A 17,333-nucleotide genomic window follows, 5' to 3' on the forward strand; every position below is an offset into this window, starting at 1 on the left:
AGTCATGGCGAAGGAGTGGTGGAAATCGAGAAGCAACTGAGCAGACCATCGAAGACCTCGTCATCATGGGAGTACTCCACAACAAGGAACTCGCAGGATGGCGCGCGCCGGAGGGCGAGGGGTACCCCGATCCACAACCAGGTGAGATTGTGGTTTTCGAAGATTTCTTCAAGCGGGGTTTTGGGGTTCCAGTGCACCCTTTTCTTCAGGGGCTCTGTCTGTACTATGAGATTGGGATTTGCAATCTGCATCCCAACTCGATTCTCCTTGTCTCCACCTTCATTCATCTTTGCGAAGCATATGGCGGATTCCAGCCCGATTTCGACTTCTTTCACCATCTTTTCTATCTACGGAAGAAAGGAAGCGACGGCTCGAAGATAGCTAGAGGTGTGTACCTCAACCTCCATGACAGGGATGAAGGCCCAATACCTGCACTGCCCTTGGAACACGTCGCTTGAGGACTGGTACAAGAAGTGGTTCTACATCCGTGAAGAGCCGAACATGATCACACTGTGCGACGTGGGGTTCATTCCAAAGAAGAGGACCAGCTGGTCAGGAGAAACCCAAGCGCCTAGAACAGATTCCAGAAATACTTGGGATGATCCTAGTGGAAGAAACTTGATGGTCCTAGCAGTGGTCGGGAACTTCATCAGCCGAAGGATCTAGCCCTGCTAGAGGAGGGTACATCCCGGCTACGAGTACTAAGGTAGCGCAGACCCAACGAGGACTGAGGCAGGAGGCGCTTGACAAGATCGAAGTCAGAGCCAGAATTGGAGAGCTATTTAACTTAGCTGATCCAAATTATGTTAGATTGAGCGACATCGAGCATGCTTTCAAGCTCGCCCGACCTCCCCCAAAGGTAACTCATCTGGCCTAGTACCCGTAGTCTCATATTGTAGTAGAAACTTACTGTGTGATCTCCTATTTATTTCCCTAGATTAATGGTCGGGATAGAGCGACAGTGTTTGTGTCGCCACCCCCTTAGTGTAGATTGGCCGCAAGTTGCTGACCCTGACCACCCAGACCAGCGTCGGGGGCGAGGACGTGGACTAGGCCGTGCTCGGAGTTGGAGAGGAGGCAGCGGCCAAAGCTGCCGGTAAGCGGCCGGCGACCAGCAAGCGTCGTCAGGCGATCTTGACTTTTTCGGACGACGACACAGAGGATGCAGACATCTTTCAACTCGTCCCTCGAAAGAGGAGGAGGCAACTAGAGTCGACGGAGCAAGGTGGCTCCTCTGTGCCGGTGGGACTCACATCACCGACCACTATAGCGCCGAGGACAAGTGGCGGAGGGGTCAAGCACCAAGCCTCGGCGTCGGTGCTAGACGTAGAGGGAGACCAGGTGTCACCCGCACAGCACGTGGAGCAAGCACGGCCAAAGAGACGCGCCTTTGCCACATCATTCTGTGCTTCCAACATGTAAGTATTTGTAACCTTGATGTAAGCTTGCAATTTATATTGATTACGGTTGCCTTCTGAACTTATCTCGGATATACTAGTTCGGCGTCCACCGAAAATCTAGACCAACTAGCCGGGAGCGACGTGGCTTCGCCAGCAATTTCAGAGAAGACTGCCCAGCAGCTGGCCATGGAGAAAACCATAGTAGAAGGTCCGCTGGAGCCTCAGCATACAAGCAGCCAGACAACAGTCCCTGAGTAGGTAGTCGAGGGAAGAGCCGAGCCAAGGACAAGTGCTCCGAGCACCAACCTACTAAGGGCAACACCTCAGCACCAAGAGTAATGGAATAGATCGAGAAGCAGCGACCGAAGGTGATAGCACAGAGCACATTTGTCGATGCTGTAGCCCGCGAAAGGCCATAGTGATCGTAGAAGCTGCCAACTCCGGACCAGCACCGATACTCGAAGAGGAGGCCGAAGAGGACGAAGTAGAGGAGGTCCTAGGCCATCCACAGGACAAGCGACAACATGTATATGTGTCGCGCTGGCGGAACGACCAATGGGTTGTTCATGAGGAAATCCCAGAGGTCGAAGAGACCAAGAAGGTTGAACGAGCGGCGAAACGACTGGTGACGGAGGTCCAGGTATGTTTTGCTTCATCACCTGTGTAGTCAAACTTTCTTACTTAGCTTTTTGCACATAGGACTTAATGAAGACCGCAAGGTACCAGTAAGAAATGCTTCGACCAGGTCGAGGGGATCACTGCAAGCAATAAAGAGCTAACTGGTGGAAGTGGAACGCTTGCGCCACCAACTTGAAGCCACCAACCGTGAGAGGATGGAGCAAGAGTCCCAAAACCTAGAACCTGGTCGTCCAGCTCAGTAACAAAGAGTAGGAAAGGACAAGTAAGTAGTCACTTTATCACAATGAGTGCATGACGAGTGTTGTTGCGTTGTTGGTAGTAACAGATGTAGTGCAGGCTTAGAAGCCGAAGTGGTCCAGTCTCCTAGAGGAGAACAATCGTGCGGTCGTGGAGTGTGATCGCCTGAAGGAGGACAATAGAAAACTGGCGCACGACCAGTCACAGCTCCTGGGACCACATGACCAAGATGAAAGAGGAACTGAAAAGTAAGTTTTCCAAACCCCTTTGCTCACTTTTGTTGCCCGCTTTATCTTGTCGTGGTATGACATTTTAATGGCTTATGTGCGGTTTGCAGTTTTAAAAGTCAATGCCAAGAAGCATCTGGAAGCCAGTGATAAAGGATCAGTGACAGCTAGGAAGGCGCGGTGCCAAGAGATCTCCGAGGATCGGGACACATGGAAGAACCGGTGCCAGGAAGTGGCAACGAGGCATTTTGTCGGTCCTCAACCTTATCGATCCAGCGCTTTACAGAGGACGTGCTAAGGACGCCATAGCTCGGACTGGTCGATAGATGCCGAAAGGCATGGGGATGGTTCCAGGAGTTCAGTGAAGGAGGTGGGTGAGTACACCGGTGCACATGTGTTAAGCATGGTGCGTGCTCACTACCCCTTGATCGATCTCAAGCGCCTAGAGGCTGGATACCCGAAGGAGGTAGATCTAGACAAGGCTGAGGAGCTTCAGATGACCCTAGCTAGGACTTGTCTGGCAAAAATAATTGGTGACATTAACCTGTGTGGAGGTGGGACAACACCTGTACAGGGTACGCCATCAACAAGTCAGCTAGGAAGCGCCATCAGTTTTGAGCCAACCAGGCGAAGCCTGCGGTCTCGACCAGCCAAGCATCGGTGGGGCCATCTTCTTCAGCTGCAACTAGTACAAGAGTCCCTAGGGACTCTAGCACGATGCTAGGCCCAGTGAGCAGCAGGTGCCTGTGTGACCCTGACCAGCCAATAGTATAGGCTGTAGCTGTAGAAGAAGATGTAGTTGTGTTATTGTAAACTTAGACCTTTTCAGGCAAGCTTGTAATAACGTAACTGTATATCAGCATAAGATTATTTGTTTTGTGGAAAACGTATTTAAGCTTGGATCTCGTGTTGGTGTAACTAAGTAAGAACATATTAGCGTTCTATTTAGTTGTACTAGTTTAGTCGACACATCATCCTGACAGGTTTGTATGGCCCTAGTTTGTCCTGTGGTCGGAGTGTGAGGTGCGTAGCCTGTGCACACGTAGACGCAGACAAGTCAAACAAGAGGGGACCTGCCGATCACCCTTAGCACAGAGAGCAGATCCCATGCACGCGTTTGGAGGAACCGGAGATAGGGCCTGCTCCGAAAACCCAGGAAGGAATGGTGGTCGGTTTTGATTGGTTGAGTTAGGATAACGATAGACTTCAAAGTGACACATTAGAGTGGTCGGAGAAATCATAATAGCTTTATTGAATTAAATCGAAAGTACAAGAGGAGTACATATCTTAGTAGTTAAGCATAGAAATGCCTAAGCTTGTCGATGTGCCATGAATTGGGTACGTCCGTACCGTCCAGGTGAGCTAACCTGTAAGACGTTGGTCGTGTAACTTCCTTGTCATGAAGGGCCCTTCCCATGGAGTTGCGAGTTTGTGGACACCAGCCTGATTCGTCTTCCACTTCAGGACCTAGGTCCCTGACCATGAAGAAATGCTCCTTAACATTCTTGCTGTAGTACCTACGCAAAACAACAAGGTATTTGGTTGTACGTACGCAAGAATCAAGCCGCTTCTCTTCTGCACTATTCACTTCTAGCTCCCGCACTTCATTGACATTGTCTTCGTCGAAGTTCTCTACCCTTGCTGACCTGAAGGCTATATCTGCTAGGGAGCACTGACCTCAGCACCGTAAACCATAAAATATGGTGATACGTTGGTATTGCGACTGCGCTAGGTTCTGAGGCCCCAGACCACTGGCTGGTAACTCTTTGAGCTATCTTCTAGGAGCTTTGTCATTTTCTCTATACATCCTCTTCTTAAGTGCATCCAAGATCATACTTTTTGCCCGCTCGACCTGATCCATTAGCTCTAGGGTGCACCACCGAGACGTACTTTACTACTATGCTCCTTTCATCAGCAGAAGTCCCAAAAAGCATTCCCGGTGAACTGAGTACCTAGATCAGTGATGATGCTGTTGGGTATGCCGAAGTGGTGGATGACCTGGTCGATGAACGTGACAGCCTTTTCTGAGGATGCCTTGTACAAGAGGCATATACTCTATCCACTTAGAAAATTTGTCGATTAGCACAAAGACACATGTAAATTTCCTAGGAGCCGGTTTGAAGGGCCCAATCATATCCAGTCCCCAGCATGCGAAGGGCTAAGAGGCTAGTATTGTCTGGATCTCGTGTGCTGGTACGTGGATTCTCTTGGCAAAGAACTGACAACCCTCACAATGGCGGACTAGCTTCTCTACATCGGCTACAGCTGACGGCCAATAGAACCCTGCTCGGAAAGCCTAGCCAACTAGCGTTCTCAAGGCCACGTGGTTGCCACAGGAGCTAGAGTGGATTTGGTCCAGGAGTTGTTCGCCATCCTCCTAGGTTATACACTTCATCAAAATTTCCTCCTTTGCGTTCTTGCGCCATAATTTGCCATCGATGAGCAGATACTGCTTACTGCGATGCATCAGGCGTTCGTTTTCTATCCGATCAGTGTAACCGCTGCCATCTGTTAGGTATTTGATGAAAGGTACTCTCCAGTCGGGCTCAGTTAGTGGTTGAAGGTGGCTCGATGGTGCTTGACGTCGGAACCGTAGCCACCAATAGCTAGTTTGGAGGCTTGTCGACCATGGGATCTTCCTCTTCGATGGAAGGCGTGAGCAGGTCTTGAACGAATACGCCATGTGGGACTTTGGCTCGGGATGATCCTAACTTTGACAGCGCATCTGCTGCTTGATTTTTGTCCCAGACCACGTGTGTGTACTTGATGCCATAGAACTTGCCTTCCAGCTTTCTGATTGATTTGCAGTATGCATCCATCTTTTCGCTGGTCGTGTCCCAGTCCTTGTTGAGTTGGTTGATGACTAGAGCCGAGTCTCCGTAGACATAGAGACGTTTGACACCGAGCTCAACCGCAATGCGCAAACCATGTAGGCATGCTTCATACTCGGCGGCGTTATTAGATGCTGGGAAATAAATCCTGAGGACGTACCAGAGCTGCTCCTTGGATGGTGACATGAAAAGGACTCCTGCTCCTGCGCCGTCGATGTTGAGAGAACCATCGAAGTACATCTTCCAATACTCATCGGGCCCTCTGAGAGGCAGGTGTGCTTAAATCTGTCCACTCGACGAATGAAATCGACTGAGTGCCTGAGACTTGATTGTAGTACGGCTTGCAAATTCCAAGGAGAAAGGGCATAGCTCCATTGCCCATTTGACGATGCACCCGTTTGCATCCTTGTTACGAATGATGTGCCCCAGAGGGTACTTGGTCATGACCACCACACGATATCCGTCGAAGTAATGTTTCAACTTTTGGGATGTTATCAGTATGGCGTAGATCAGTTTCTGAATCTATGGGTACCTAGTCTTGGATTCATTGAGTACTTCACTGATGAAATAGATTGGTCGCTGTACCTTGTAGGCGTGGCCAGGCTCATCATGCTCGACCACCATGGTAGTGGAGACCACTCGATTAGTTGCTGCAATGTAAAGCAGGAGGGTTTCGTCTTCTCTGGGAGAAGTGAGGACCAGAGGTGATGTAAGGAATTATTTCAACTGTGTGAAGGTAGCGTCTGCTTCCTTTGACCAGTCAAACTTCTCGGATGCTTTGAGCAGCTTAAAAAATGGTAGTCCTTTTTCGCCTAATCTTGATATGAAACGACTGAGAGTAGCCATGCATCCGGTAAGCTTCTGGACATCCTTCACCTTTTTAGGCGGCTTCATGTCTAAGATAGCTTTGACTTTCTTCGGGTTAGGGCATATGCCGTCGTGACTGACGACATTGCCAAACAGTATACCAGAAGGAACACCAAAGATGCACTTCTTTGGGTTTAATTTCCATTGGAATGTATTAAGGGCTATAAAGGTGCGTTCTAGGTTGTCAACTAGGGTATGTGCTTCCTTGGTTTTGACAACTACATCGTCAACATAAGCCTCGACGAGGTCGTCTTTTATCTCGTCTTTGAGGCAGGCCTGTATGGCGCGTTGGTAGGTAGCCCCAGCGTTCTTGAGCCCGAATGACATGGTCGTGTAGCAATAGGCGCCGAAAGGCGTGATGAAGGATGTCTTGATCTAGGTTGTCCTTTTTGAGAGTGATCTGGTGATAACCAGAGTAGCAATCGAGAAAGGAAAGCAGCTCGCAACCGGCGGTTGAATCTACGACCTCATCTATGTGAGGTAAGCCAAAGGGGTCTTTAGGGAAGTGTTTGTTGAGATCAGTGTAATCAACGCACATTCTCCATTCATTATTCTTTTTGCGTACAAGAACTGGGTTGGCTAACCACTTCCGAATGATACACTTCTTTGATAAATCTGGCTACCAAAAGCCGTGTAACTTCTACCCTAATCGCCTCCTTTTTGTTGCGAGCGAACCATCGTAGCTTCTACTTGATAGGTTTGGCCTTGCCGTTGACATTCAAGGAGTGCTCGATCAAGTTCTGAGGTACACCGGGCATGTCAGTCAGGTTTCCATGCGAACACACTCACAGTTGCTCCTCAAGAACCTAACGAGCGCGTCTTCCTATTTAGGATCTAGGTTGGCCTCGATAAGGGCTGTTTTGCTGGGATCACCGTCGACCAGCTGGATCACCTTGTGCTTCTTGGACTTGATGTTCTTGCATGGAGCCTCGAGCTCTGGGATCTTCGGGTGGTCGGCCGAGGTCTTCTTGGCATCGAGCATGGTCTCAGCCATGCGAATAGAGAGGTCGTGAGCCTCTTGCTATTTGAAGCTGTCGTCCTCATAGGTATAAGCTGCGTACACATTGCCCCTGAGAGTTAGAACCCCTTTCTCGGTAGGCATCTTGAGCACCAAATACCTGTAGTGAGGTATGGCCATGAATTTGGTGAGCGATGGTCGACCAAGGATAGCATGGTAGGTGCCATCGAAGTCAGCGACCATGAAGTTGACGTAGTCGGTGCGGAAGTAGTCTGGGGTACCAAACTACACAGGTAGCGTGATCTGCCCAAGAGGTGTAGAGCTCTAACCGGGAGAGAACACCCTAGAACTGTGCCTCGTATGGTTTGGGATCCGCCTAGGGTTATCTTCAGGGATGGCAGACTGTTCTTGAACAGTATATCGATGGAACTACCGCTGTCAATCAGCACTCTGTCGAACTGAACCTTGTTGATACAAGGATCGAGGACCAGGGGAAAACATCCTGGCTCAGGTATTGCCACCAATTGGTCCTTTCTGCTGAAGGAGATCTCACGGTGAGACCAAGGAGGGAGCCACGGATCGGCGATGAGGTTGTCGGTGTTGGCCACGTTCAAGCAGGCACGGGCGAGCAGCTTGCATTCTCGTTTGGTCTCGATGGACACTTTGCCTCCAATGATGGTGTGGATGCGATCTGGTTGGCTTGATGTACTTGTGACAAGGATCTGCGTCTTCATCATCGTTGTCTTCGTTGCGCTGTTCCCCTGCGTCGTTAGGCTTGTCGGACATATTCGGAGCCTATTGACGCATGTAGATAGACTTGAGAACGCGGACAATTTTCCATGGTATGGTTTGACTTGGGGTGGAGCTGGCAGGGTCCTTTCAATGCTTTGGCGTAGTCTTCTTCATAGTTGCGACGTCCGCCACCTTTCTTAATGGTGTTGACCTCGCCGTCGTCTTCCCAAGCACGCTTGCCCCTGTAATCGTCACGGCGATTACGTCACTGATTACGCTGGTTGCGGTGGTCGCAGGGGTCGTTGCGCTGGTTGCGGCGATCAAAATTGTCGTTCTGACCACGGTTGCCGTGGTAGTCATCGCGGTGTGGGAGGTGGTCGGAGCGTGGAACCCTTGCTGCTTCTTCGATGATTATCTTTTTAGCATCGTCGGCATCTGCATATTTCTTGGCAGTGGCCAGGAGCGCTGTGACTAATTCAGGTCTCTTGCGAAGGAGCTTGTCCTGTAGGGCATCGTGGAAGTGGAGACCAGTAATGAAAGCCTCAATTGCCTCATTGTCGGAGATTGATGGGACCTTGATGCGCATCTCCAAGAAACGCCGGACGTACTCGCGTAGTGGCTCATCTTTTCGGTCTCGAATCCGCTGCAGATCATATTTGTTGCCGGGTTGCTCGCAAGTAGCAATGAAGTTGTCAATGAAAGCTTGCTTGAGCTCTTGCCAAGAATCAAAGTAGTTCGCCGGCAAGCTGACCAGCCATTGGTGACCTGCATGGCCGACAACGACTAGGAAGTAGTTAGACATGACGTGCTCGTCAGCCATGGCTGATCTGCACGTAGTTTCGTAGAGCATGACCCATAATTCGGGGTTCTCCTTGCCATCGTACTTCTGAAGTTTCTCGAGCTTGAAGTTTTTGGGCCATATGACTTGGCGAAGGTGCGGAGTGAACTGCTTCAACCCCAGAGGGCCGTGGGTAGTATCATATTCCATACGACGATAGCTTTCGTGGGATGCACGATCGTTGGCTCTTTGGTTGATGCAATCGCGTAGATCGCGTTCTCCGAGGTAATGGCGGAGATCGTTATTGCCATCACGACGATCTCGGTTGCCACCCTGATTAACCCTGTGACCGTGTTTATCGCGGCGATTATCACGGTTGTCCCGGCGGTTGTCGTCCCGAAAGTCACGGCGGTTGTCATCCCAACAGCGGCTGTCGTCCCGACCACCATCATGGCCACCGTTTCTACCTTGACAGTTGTCTGATGGGTCGTTGTTACGCGAGCCATGTTGGTTGGGTGGCTATGAGCGACTTGAGTACTGGAGGCTGTGGTTTGATTTGACTGAGACGGATGGAGCCCGGGCTTGATTTACAATCTCTACGGTCTGGGCCATAGCAGCCGTCAGGTAAGCTTGTATATCATCACAACTGCCTGTGTTTCCAGGGTGTTGGGTAGTCGTTGCATTGTCGCCATAGCAACAACTACATTGGCGCTTGGAGTCCTAAAGACCTGCTTGTCCCCCAGCCTATCAAAGGCATTGTTAAGGTCATGTGACTGGACCCTTATGCGTCAGGCCTCCTCTTCTGCCTTGGCTTCGATTTGTCGGCGATTAAACCGGTCAATATTGCGTGCTTCACGTGCTAGCCTTTCTTGTTCTGTTTCGCCGACTACCGGTGGTTCGTCATTATTGACAACATTGATCAAGTCTCCTTGCCTTGGTGGGAAGGATGGGAATCGCGGGAATCCTAGGGCATGGTCTGGGATATCCAGACCGTATTCAATGCCTTCATCGTCATGATGCTGGAGCTCGGTGTGAACGAAGGCATTAGATGCGATGTCGGACGAGGAGCTTGAGCCACCCTCTTGAACTGTGTGGACCAATCCTTCTTGATAATCCTCAATTTGGACCATGTTGATGAAGTTGCGCAGGCCGTAGGGCTAGACCTGGTGGTTCTCCATCGAGGCTTCATACTCAGAGAGCCGAAGATCCGTTGCAGGGGCTGGCCGGCAACGAAAGGAGCGCCCTTCAGAAGTAGATGTGACCATGAGATTCGTACTGAGTCATGCAGGACGACTGGCCCAAGCTGGTCGGGTAGATCTATTGTGGGTTGTAGTTACATGCTCATTAGGTTGACTTTGAATCAAACTTACTAGAGCCAGGGTTTCGGCAAGTTTGGTGCCGACCTGATCGATGGAGTCGAGCAAGTCGGTGTTGTCGATCTACCTCCTTTTGTAGCGAGGAAGCAGACGACGGGTTTGTCGGCGTGGCCGAAGACGACGCTGGCGTGGTCAGAGCCAGATCCACCGTGGTCGGAGCCAGACCCACCATGGTCGGAGCCGTAGCCAATGCAGGTGAAGCAATGGTCGGCGCAGATTGAACCCGCACCTCCTCTGGGGTCATGGCGATGAAGTCGTCGGAGCCGGTGGTCTAGGTGATCCGGCCGATGGTGAATGTGAGGCCGTTCGGCGTAGCCATGGAAATGGGGATGATGACCATCTTGTTCGCCTGGAGAGCAGTATGCATACCACCTACCTGGCGCGCCACTGTCAACGAAATACGGTTGGCAGTCTATCCTAGGGGTATGCCCAAGGTAGTAGATTATCGGCAGACAGATGCGCAAGCTACAAACAAGATGGTGACGCAAGACAGACACAAGATTTTATCCAGGTTCGGCCGCCGTAAAGGCGTAATACCTACGTCCTGCGTCTGATTGTATTGTTGTATGTCAATGAGAGATGTTTTTTAGAGGGGTCCCCTGCTCGCCTTATATAGCCCGAGGGTAGGGTTATAGATCTGGAAACTAATCCTAGCCAGTTACAATTGCCATAGGTGGCCGGATAAGGATTCATATTCTAACTGACCAGGATCTTGCTTGATCTCCAAATCTGCCTTGATTCCTTACGCGGGATTCCAAACAGGTTGGTCGGGCCACGCGTCGTCTTCTAGTGGGCCGGACCGCCTGATCCGGGCCGGCCCAAGCCTAGCTGTAAGGGTATAGGGGTTAATACCCCCACAGAGTGGAAATCATAACTTACTCCAGGGTGCTCATCCAGGTGCTCATGATGATTTTTCTCTTTTAATGATTTCAATCACTACATAAAGGGGTAAAGGCTACCATGGTATAAGTTGCTTCTCATAAACTGCATGATTTTACTGAAGTGGATACCCTTATTTCTCAATGTACCTGAACTTAAGGAAATTTTGATACAACTGCATGGCAGCCATTTTCATTGTCATTAATCTGGAATGGCCTAAGTCAGATTTGTGGATGCACTCAACTATAAGTATCCCATGTCCTTTTGGTTCCCTGTTTTCTTCTTGTTCTTTTTCCTTGCCTATGTGCTTCAAGAGTTTGGCCCTTAGAAAGTTGGTGTGATTTCACACCTAAGCCGCACATATGTACTTATGTTATTTGTATTATGTTCCTAGATTTTATACATGGGATGCCATGATTTCTTTACCATCCTTTGTTGAGTGGAAGTTAGATCTATCTAGAATGCAAACTGAATCTTCCAGTTCAGATTAATCTGAAATTTTTGTATCTGCATGCTTGTATGGCTGTAGAGGTCAGTTGTTTTTGTTTTACTTGTTTTTTTAGGGGAGTTCTCATTTTACTCGTTGTATGCAAAGTACACATGAGATTACAGATCAAATGTTCTCCTTGATGGTTATAGACATACATGCATTTGATGGTTATAGGCATACATAGCATGCTCAAGCTGGAAATTACCTTTACTTTGCATATATATAAATGTGTATGCATTTCCATATTAAAATTTTCATTTATGGAATTTGAATGTTTAAGTTGTTAATACATTGTCATTGGCGTTTTAATTTTGAATAAAGAAGGGCACATCACCTTCTGTTTTCCACTTGCTCCTATATATTGTGTGCCCTTGTTTTCTGTAATCCTTCAATTCTTCAAACTCAGGGAAAGGCCAGTCCTCAACATTTTCGTCCGCCAAAACCTGAAGATGTTGCCACTATCTATTACACTAGTGGCACTACTGGCACGCCAAAGGTAAATCATCCATCCTTCGATTGTTTTTTTGCTTCATCAGCAAAGTTCTGTTACTTGTAGAGTTGTATATTTCAGATCTCTGATATTGGATATCATTTTTTTCCAGGGAGTTGTTCTTTCTCATGAGAACTTAATTGCAAATGTAGCAGGATCAAGCCTGAACATTAAGTTTTACCCCTCCGATGTGTTAGTATTTTGCATATACACTCAAAAAAAAATTGTTTGTGCTTGATCAACTTATCCAATTCACATCAGCTCTTACCATTTCTGACAATCACTTTGTGGATCACTCTCCTCAGGTATATCTCATATCTACCTTTGGCTTACATCTACGAGAGGGTTAACCAGATTGCAGCACTGCACTGTGGTGTTGCCATTGGATTCTACCAAGGGGTATGCAGATTCAACTTTATTTGGAATGGTTCTATATAACTACGTAACTACAGAACAATGCACGCAGTGTCTCCTCATAACATATGCTAGGTCTTAGGGGGACCTGTCAACACACTAATTAATTAAAATGCACGCAGTGTCTCCTCATAGGCTTAGCCCAGCTATATATAGTATCTGGAATCTACATGTTAATGTTCTTTCTGGTTCTAACTACATGTGTGATGGCCTGATGGTGTTCTGAACCTTCTACAATGTGCTTATGGAATAGTTGTTGTGGTAAGTCATGATGGTCATGCTAGCTTTATCGTCCTGCCATATCAGCTCATTATCAGGTTTAAATTTACCAAGTTTCAGGATGTGCTTATGGAATAGTTGTTGTGGTAAGTCATGATGGTCATGCTAGCTTTATCGTCCTGCCATATCAGCTCATTATCAGGTTTAAATTTACCAAGTTTCAGGACTTGTGCCAGCTGGTATGGTTTGTAGACTACAAATCTTTTGGTTTAAGAATTACTCAACTATTTCTACAAAACGGATAACCTAACAGTCAATTAAAATTGTGGTCAAGGTCAGAGCTCTAGAGAGGTCACACTTTTATCTGATATAATTCCCTCCTACAGATTTCGACTACTTTTTATGGTTACTGCAACAACACAAGAATTTGGATAATAAAAGGTTAATCTGCTTCCTAAACAGCAGTACCCGTGGTTGACCAAAAATTGCAAAAGAAATATTCAGAGTATTTTTATTTTTCAATAACATAATTTATTAGGCATGATAAAAGGATCATGTGTTACCTATAAATCTTTAGTTGAGCTAAAAATTTTCAGAGGGAAAAATGGATGTATTAAAATTTTCTGAACTGCTGATTTGCAAAGAAAAATATTGAATAAACTATTTTTCTCCCAATGTGTTATCAGCATAACAGTGCTATGCTCAAATTCATTATTCTTACATTATACCATTCAGTTTCCCACCTCTAAGCAACTGGTTCTCACACCTAGGAAGCAACTGATTCTCACACCTATGAAGGCGCAACCAATAAAAGTTGGTGCTGTTTCATTCTACTAGGACAGAGTCACTTTAGTGACATTACTAACCATTAGCGTTGCAATCCTTGCAGTATATCGGAACACTTTTCAGTATATCTAGGTGGCAAGCACCACCTAACCCTCAGGTATGGCACTGTTGTGAGGAAACACATACTGGAGTTTTAGTTTGTTGGCTTTGCTATTTACCATTTCTGTATTGTTCTCAGATAACATTTTCAGAGAACAACATAATGATACATTAAGGTAGTACATCTATATTCCAGCTGTCAAATTTTGACATAGATGAACCATTCAATAATTGCCCACTACTTTTAGTCTTCTATGTCCACCTTGCGTAAAGGTTCATTTGAAAACCAAAGTGCAATAGGAGTTTGTTATATTCAAATGCACGCTTGATATTGGAGCAGAGACGTACTGGTGTCTGGATTTCAATTCATTCAAAATTCAATTATCCGCCCGTGCTGCACCACAACGTTAGCGCTATATCGTTTTCGTGCTCCACCTTACCACCACGTATATAATACCTAATATATATTTGCAGTCGCCGTTGGTGGGCAGTACAGAGTAGCCAACTAGGACGTCGCGTCGCTATAGATGGCCAATGGGCCGGCCCGGTCTGGCATGGCACGGGCCCGTGCTTGGCACGACCCGATAGGGCACGGCACGGAAGGGCCCATCGGGCCACCGGGCTGTGCCGTACTAGTCCATCGTGCCTGGCCGATGGCCCAGGCACGGCCTGTCGGGCCAATTTCCGTGCCTGGCTAGCCCGATGAGCCCGGCCTTTTTAGCAGGTTGGGCCGGCCCGAGGCCCACCAAATGCGACAGAGAGGAGGGGGAGGCAAGGAGTGGAGGTGGCGGCGGCCGCCGGCGAGCTCCCCCCTGGGTTGCTTGATGCCGGATCCGGCGAAGTAGCGGCCGGATCGAGGGCGTAGAAGGCCGGATTGAGGCCGCTCCGCTCGAAACCGCTGCAAGGGGACGCGGAGGAGGTGGCCAGACGCGCGGGGGCTCGTGGAGGAGGTGGCCGTTGCCGTGCTCGATGCTGGCGCTGCTGTCGCGCTGGACTTCAGCGTGGTCGAGGGACGGGGAGTAGCCGAGGAGGAGAGGGGTTGGCGCCGCGGAGGGGATGGAGGCCGCTCCGCTCGAAGCCGTGCGGGGGGCGCGGAGGAGGCAACCACAGCCAGACGCGCGGGGGCCGTGGAGGCGGCGGCCGCTGCCTCACTCAACGCCGTCGCGTGGTGGAGGTGGAGCTCTGGAGGCGGCGGCATGGGGATGGGGGAGGCGGAGTGGAGTGGAGGTGGAGGCGGCGGCGTGGCCGGGGATGGCGGAGGCAGGGCATGGGGATGTTATGACTAGCGGGCCTCTATCGGGCCTAAAGCTTTTAGCGGGCCATGCCGTGCCGGCCCATGTGCCTAGGGTAAGGCCTAGGCACGGCTTGCTCCTCCGGGCCGTGCCAGCCTGGGCCCACTCACCACTGGGTCGGGCCAGGCCAAAAAAACGGGTCTTGGGCCGGGCTGACGGGCTCGGGCTGCATGGCCATATATACGAGTCACCATATCGGCAGTCTGTCTCCCATGCTGACTGCCGGTCCGCACACGACCAGTTGTGTTGCGTGGTAATTGGCTGGGGCTGGTATCGGACATGCTAGCTGCTTTATTAGGAGTGTGTGGTTCCTCCTCTTAAACTTTAGTCGTAGTTTTATCGGATGTTTAGACACATGCATGGAGTATTAAATATAGACTAATTACAAAACTAATTTCACAGTTTGCGACTAATTTGCAAGACGAATCTTTTAAGCTTAATTAGTCCATGATTTGATAATATGGTGCTACAATAAACATATGCTAATAATGGATTAATTAGGCTTAATAAATTTATCTCGTAGAGTACCGACGGATTCTATAATTTGTTTTTTATTAGTATCCGAAACCCCATGCGACATCCTCATATGACATCTTCTAAACTTTAGTCACCGGACCCAAACACTTTACTTATTTCACTTTTGAACTTCTGTTTGGTGGAAGCCAGGTCCCGAGCCAACTTTTGCCTTCCATAGAGAATCTTTGGACCATTCATCTTATCTTAAGGCTACTCCCTCATGGGACAAAACGTATACACAGACTAGCGTACAACGAATACATTATATCTCACTACTCTAATCTAATATCCGATGAAATTGATTAGAGCACCAGGTTAAAAAGGTGAACCAGCACAAAGATATACTATCATTGTCTTACTATCATTCAATTGACTATGGTAACGACCAATACAACACAACTAGGCATGTTACAATAAAGTAGAGTACTGAGGTGAAGAAGAGAAGACAAATTTATAAAATAACTTAAATCATATCTCTATACCTAAAAAGATTTTAAAATAATCATCTACCCAGTGATACCAAATCCTGATCATACCCAAGTCCTTGTGCGTGCATTCGATAGGAACGGATACGAAGTCCTGCGTTCAATAGGAACGGATACGAGTCCTGATCCGACACGAACTCTCCACGCATTCAAATAAAAAGAAGACGTCCCTCCCGATCTCCGGACCCCAGCGCATTGTATACAGAGCACTTAGCCCGATGTCTACAGCCCGGCCGCGGGAGTGGACAAGAATCTGTGCACGCGTCTAGGAACTCAGCTACTACTACAACAGCTGAGCCATATAGGAATTTGATTTTTTTTAAATGAATAAATATTGCTACAGTTAATTCACAACTAGATGAGGCCAATCAAGGTCCGCTCAAAACCAAGCAGGCCCGAGAGCCGGATTCTTGTTGACGTGGCTACGGTAGAAACTTGTAGGTAAAGCGTGCTCGTGCGTTGTTACGAGACGGGAAAACTTTTGTACTAAAAATACAAGGACCGCATGATAAAATAACAATGATGTGAAAATGTTAAAGTGATATTTAATTCAAAAAGCTAAATTCGTGAAATTAACATCGTTACGGAGTATGCAGCATCGTAGGCTCACTGACTCGGTAAGGGCCAAGCGACAACCTTGCCCATACCTATAACAATCCAAAACTTAATGTATTAACCATGAATTTACGAGTAATCAAGTATGTTTTAGAGAAAGAAGAATCGTTGTGGTAAAGATAGAAATGATAAATAGATCAACAGAACTATCAGAATTGTCATGAACTCTTTAAGGTTTTTCCTAAGCAGTTAGTTCTCAGTTTACTATACAATGTCAAATGATTTGTGCATCCACCGGATAGCAATCTGGACACTAATAGACTTCGATCACATTAGAGAAGTTCGCCGATGCCAAACATTAATCTTTGTCCAAAAAATACAAAAGATATGCCCTATAGCAATCGTCACCTATGTGGCCGGTGTACAGTAGTCACCGATGGTACTTCTCCTTATCCTTGGTCGCTCTTGGAGGCTGCAACTTCACGTCACCATTGAAATTGTAACATTCAACATTCCAAAAGAGAAGCACTACGACAACATTCAAACGGGGTATCAGCATGCTGCAAAAAATCATTGAATCACAAGGAATCTGATAGAGCAGGGGAAGCTTGCACAGGTTAGACGAGAAGAGAAGCACTAGGCGTGATGGGCTGGTATGTGGGCTGAGCATGCCAGAGCTTTAGTTGCTACTTGCCTGACTGGAGCTACGAAAGGGGGAGCCGCCCTTGTGATGCCGATGGAGAGGGGAAGGTTGAAGTAGCTAGATCAGGGGCTGCACCGTCGCCAGGGGCTGCCGAGCACGCGGATTTGGCCAGGCTATCACCGGGGGCCGCGGAGCTCGATGGCCTAGCCGTACCTTGTCGAGCTAGGGAGGAGGAAAGGACATACCTTGTCAATCTGCTCACTCCTCATCCCGCTCGATCTGCTCGCCCCTCATCTCGCTCGAGACTCCTCCTGCCTGTCGACTGGATCTGAGGGGGCATCGCCGCCGCCGGTGCCACTACGGGGTGGCCACGCCATCGCCCCTATGCCTTGCCGCGCCTGTCTTGGGAGTCACCGCAGG

The 17,333-nt window shown here is 48.4% G+C and overlaps 1 long non-coding RNA gene across 1 annotated transcript; it reads left to right on the forward strand.

Moving 5' to 3' along the window:
• Positions 1-10,988: 10,988 nt before the first annotated feature.
• LOC136491122 (uncharacterized) lies at positions 10,989-13,480 on the forward strand. The gene is made up of 4 exons (XR_010767950.1): positions 10,989-11,910; positions 12,017-12,096; positions 12,210-12,303; positions 13,427-13,480. It is a non-coding gene; the product is annotated as an uncharacterized lncRNA (long non-coding RNA).
• The last annotated feature ends 3,853 nt before the right edge of the window (positions 13,481-17,333 follow it).

This window comes from Miscanthus floridulus, chromosome 1 (genome assembly GCF_019320115.1).
Source record: "Miscanthus floridulus cultivar M001 chromosome 1, ASM1932011v1, whole genome shotgun sequence".
Classification (NCBI taxonomy): domain Eukaryota; kingdom Viridiplantae; phylum Streptophyta; class Magnoliopsida; order Poales; family Poaceae; genus Miscanthus; species Miscanthus floridulus.